Genomic DNA, 4,893 nt, shown 5'->3' with positions numbered 1-4,893 from the left:
AGAGATGCAGCTAAGATAGGATTTAAAAGACTCGCCTAACAGCCTATTCTTGAGCCTTAAGATTTGTTTGGTGCATGTCGCCACCGACCATGCATGTGGAAGAGGATTTAAAAGGGCCCTTTTCGGACATGGTTCCACAGTGTAGCGGTTAGCGCATCTGCTTTACATGCAGAAGGTCCTCGGTTCACACCCCAGTGGAGTCAACAGCCCATGATCTATGGCCATGCCACCCTGAATAAGCCCAATGTCTGATCTTGGAAGCTAAGCAGTGTCGGGCCTGCTTAGTACTTGGATGGGAGACCACCTACGAAGACCAGGTGCTGTAGGCATAAATAATAATGAATAATAAAAAAATAAATAAAAGGGCACTTTTCTGAAACCTAGTGCATTATTTAGAAACTTAGAGGTGTCTATGGCCAATCTGTGCTTCAACCAACCTTCTTCTCCCCGCAAAACATACATTTTTAGGAGGAGTGTATTATTTTATCTTTTACTAAACTATGAGCTTTGCTGAACTATGGAAAGGGTCTATAATGTCAGCTTTGTTTCTCTCTACCCTCTCTTTGCAGAATCTTGATCCTGGGATCTTTATGCACATTAGCTACTTAACACATGCTTTTATATAAAGGACACTAGTAAGTAGAACTTCTGAGATCTGAAATATTTTTGGCAATGTATAATTTTCTCTAACTTTTTTCAAGCATAGCTTAGTAAGTTGAGTACCTATGAATAGGTACTCATGTTTTACACTAATTTCACAAACTTTATGGAAAATAGCAACTATTCTGTTGTACTATATGTTAAAAATCTATATAGAAATATGATCAGCTTTGTAAATTAAAATTTACTTAACTAAGATTCATTGTTGTTGAGTTATTAATAGGTACCTAATAAGCATCACTCTGGTTTGGATACTGGGGATAAAATTTAATATTCACAGTTCTCAAGATTATTATGCTCTATAACTTTATTAAATAAGTACTAAGTATTAAGCACTTATTTAATAAGTAAGTTTAAGAGGCTTTACCTGCTTTTTCTCATTAAATTATAACAGTTTATTGTTTCCACTTTTACAGTTATGACAACTAAAGCTTAGAGAAGTTAATTGCTTTCCGAAAGCTAAAATTTTGATTAAGATATCTAATTCCCAAATCTGTGCTTGCAAATATAGCCAGGAGGCAAGCATTAAGGGTAACCTAAAAGCTTTCTTAAAATTGGTTTCCACCACTGAGATTTGGGGAGATTTCACGGAAAAATCAGAATATTTGGGTTCTCTTGAAAAAAATGCATGATAAGTATTTAAGGCAGTAATTCAAATATTTAACAATTAACATGATCTGGACAAGAGCTAATCATAAAGAGACACTGATCAGTGAGAAAGGACAGCTTCTGCTAGCAATTGGGAGTGCCATTCCGATGTCTAAGTTAAATATCAGCTGATTCAAAGATAGCCATTAAAATAATGAAAATTAATGCATACTTTTCAAAAATATAGGTGGACAAAAGCGAATACAGAAATTTCATCAATTCTGCAAGAATAAGAAATTGAGGTCTATAGAAATTAAGTGACTTGCCTCATAGTGAGCCAGATGGAGTCAGGACTAAACTTGGAGTTTTAATTAAGTCCGATATTGCTCTACTGTGGCACAACAAATTTGGTCCCACAAATTCAATGTTCAAATCAATATTTGGAAAAAGTTTATTTTTTCTCATTTCAGGCACATATATGCTATATTTTTTCATTTCAAGTAGCTATCATTACTATCGGTGACTCATTTTTATGAGTTTTAAACATCTCCATTTATGCTTTATAGATTATTAATATGTACATCTGTAAATGTGCTTTAAAAATATTACCTACATCTTAAATCTTAAAAAAAGTGTCTATACTTTGTCAAACTTTATTAATTAGAGAAGTATTGCTGCCTCTATTAAAATCATGAGTAAATGGCTGTTATTCAAAAAAGTAAGATTTCATTCTATGTATTTATAAAAATATTTCTATAACTTCAATTTTTCTGAGAGAAAGACATGTTTCAAGTTATATCTTTCTTTGCTACATAATGTCAAAGGTAAAGTATTTTTCTTGATTAAATGATTTGTAGCATCCAAGTAACAAGTTGAAAGCTTAAAAAAGAAAGAAATATGCAACCTAGAAATGATTCTCTTACTTTAGCAGATTGCACATTTATTCTTTGACCCCAAATACTCTAATAGCAATATAAGTTAGTCTCCTATTTTTAATAGGAAAAGAAATAGTAAAGTGAATCTTTAAGATTCCATTAATATCATTTGATAATACACTGAGAAGTTGTTATTAAAGTTCAATATTGGTATAATTCTGGTTTAGATGTTATCCAAGAAAATTTTAGCTAAAGTAGTTTAAGAAAGTCCAATTAAATCAGATCAGATTATTAAAAATTAAATTTCTGTTATCAGGGCAATCATTTTTGAACACCTACTAAAAGTTAACCACTATTTTATAACAATTAAGTGATATAATAGCTAATAGTATTTTCCTTGAACATTGTGCTGTATAACTTACATGGAAGTGAAAACAAAAAAGAAAATGAGTGAAGTTATCTCAGGAGAGAAAAAAAATGTTGGGTCAGAAATACAGTTACCATATTAGACCAAAGTTGGCCATGACCTACACAGAGGGTCCTGATTAAAAAAAAAGGTGTTTCCTTATGAGTCAGCCAGCCTGGCTTTAGAGAAAGGAATGTTGTTATGGAACGAATATAAATAATGAGGAACCAGAGAGAAAGGCTGTTAAATATCTTTCAGCACAAAAATAAAGGATTAGCTTTTGCAGGCACAAGGGATTAAACCTAAGCTACTGAATTATGCTTATTAAATTCCTGAAACCCCGCTGCCCAGTTTATTTAAGAGCCTTTTCCCCTTAGTTTCACACTCTACTTTCCTTATGTGTATACAATGAGACATGCATTTCTTCTGGAAAAATAAAGAGAAATCTACCTTGCTCAAAACGACTTCTGAGGGTGGTTAGCCCCTTCCCCTGGCCACCAGCATGTATCCTCTCAATCACTGTGCACATATCTAATGGGACAACAGGACAGGTGCAATAGATGACAATAATGTATGCCATCCACAGGGATGTGAGGTCTGGTCTGGCCCTGGGTCTTGGGTCGCCTCTGAGGATGATGTCATGTCATCATGCTTCATCATATTTTGTTATTGATATTTCTCTTTAGACTTGTAAAAGTGAGTGGCTGTAGAGCTTCTATAAGGCAGAGCTCACATTTTGCAAGAATGTTGTTAGTGACACAGGTTACACTGAAAATGTAACATTATAAAAATTAATTTACAATAAAAATTACTCTTTGTCAAGAGTGTGGGTCAGTCAGAGGGTGATTCATCTGCGCATAGACCACTCTTGGCCATAATGTAGAGTATATTGCTTTCTTGACACTAGCAAAAGTGCATTCAAATGCATCTCCAAGATGTTATTTCTGGATTTGGTCAGAATCCTATTAAATTCAAATTTTAGGATATTTTTATGTTTCACTTGATTTCCTCAATTATAGAGCTTTACTTCTGGTATCAACTGTTCTCCATTACATTTTCACACTATAAGTTTACCAGAAAAATTCATGCCAGTTATTATTACTTTTATGAGTTTATATACTCAAGTATGAAACATACGAATTAGGCTAGAATTTATTAACATGAAACATTTAATACAGAAAGAGATAGGGCATTATAAAGTTATATGTCATGAGCATATTGAATGTGCCCAATTGCTTTTAAACGTCTCAAGTATAACCATTATGTGCTATTATAGGGATTATAAACTATATTGAAGTAATATATTCAAGCATCCAAAAAATCAGAGTAAATAAAAATAATTTTGCTCATTGGCTCACAGTTAGGAAGGAATGAGAGTAATAACAATAAAATAATAATGTGCAGGGAAAGATGGATACATCCTGCAGCAGCCTGAGCTGCAGCAGGCCCTGATTCAAGGGAGGGAGCCGGAGGCTTCTAACTCGTAAAAATGAATATTTGTCTGCCAAGGAAATACTGCACATATCTCTTTCCCACTCTTGCCCTCCAGGGGCCTATTCTGACCTCTCTTTGTCCCCATTGAGAGAGGGAACAGAGGGTAAGAATATGGCTCAGGACATTTCACTCTAGGAGCCTGTGACTCTGGGAGTAGTTCGGCCCCTGCATCTCATGGGAGTAATTTAGTACCCGGATCACACTGACCTTGCAGAGCAGAATCTGTGATGAGCATCTTACTTGGGCCTTACCTTAGGGTTTGTTCTCATTAGGAGATGAAGTGAGGGACCATTTCAAGTTATACCATTTAGCAGTGAGAAAATTGAGGAACAGATATGTTATGCAATATCTTATTCCAATTCAATTTTTTCTAGAGTTCTCTTGCTGAAATCCAGTCGATACTGTCCATACCGACATCAGGAGATTTCTCAGGAATATGAGCTATATGCCAGTGTTCTAGGACAATGGTTATTTGCTGTCTTATCTCAGGCTGTCTCAGCCATACTCACTGGAGTGTGTGTGTGTGTGTGTGTGTGTGTGTGTGTGTGTGTGTGGTGGAGAGCGGGGGGGCTTGCACATACCACTTACCTTAGAGCCTCACTAGGGTGAGCAGTGGGGGAGAGGAGGGAAACTGTGTGGGGCAAGCTGGTGCTGGGAAGAAGGGAGGCAGGGCAGAAAATATTTCTTGTCAGCCCTCGTTAGTCGCAGTCATAGGAAGTATAGTAGAAGATCAAGCTCATTACAAGGAAACATTTTTTTCTTATGGCAAAATGTATGAAAATCTTAAAGGTCAAGCTGTGTGCTAGGAATTGTTGAAAAGCTTTGTGCATTTGCTAACTGAATCATGAATAACAGTGCATGTTAAAAGTG

General features: G+C 35.5%; 1 pseudogene; it reads left to right on the top strand.

The window, feature by feature from the left end:
- The first annotated feature begins 213 nt into the window (after nt 1-213).
- Nucleotides 214-329, top strand: LOC112480990 (annotated as a pseudogene).
- The last annotated feature ends 4,564 nt before the right edge of the window (nt 330-4,893 follow it).

Source organism: Pteropus alecto, unplaced genomic scaffold (genome assembly GCF_000325575.1).
Source record: "Pteropus alecto unplaced genomic scaffold, ASM32557v1 scaffold20, whole genome shotgun sequence".
Taxonomy (NCBI): domain Eukaryota; kingdom Metazoa; phylum Chordata; class Mammalia; order Chiroptera; family Pteropodidae; genus Pteropus; species Pteropus alecto.
Note: the sequence above shows the minus strand (reverse complement) of the source record. Positions and strands in the feature narration are given on the sequence as shown.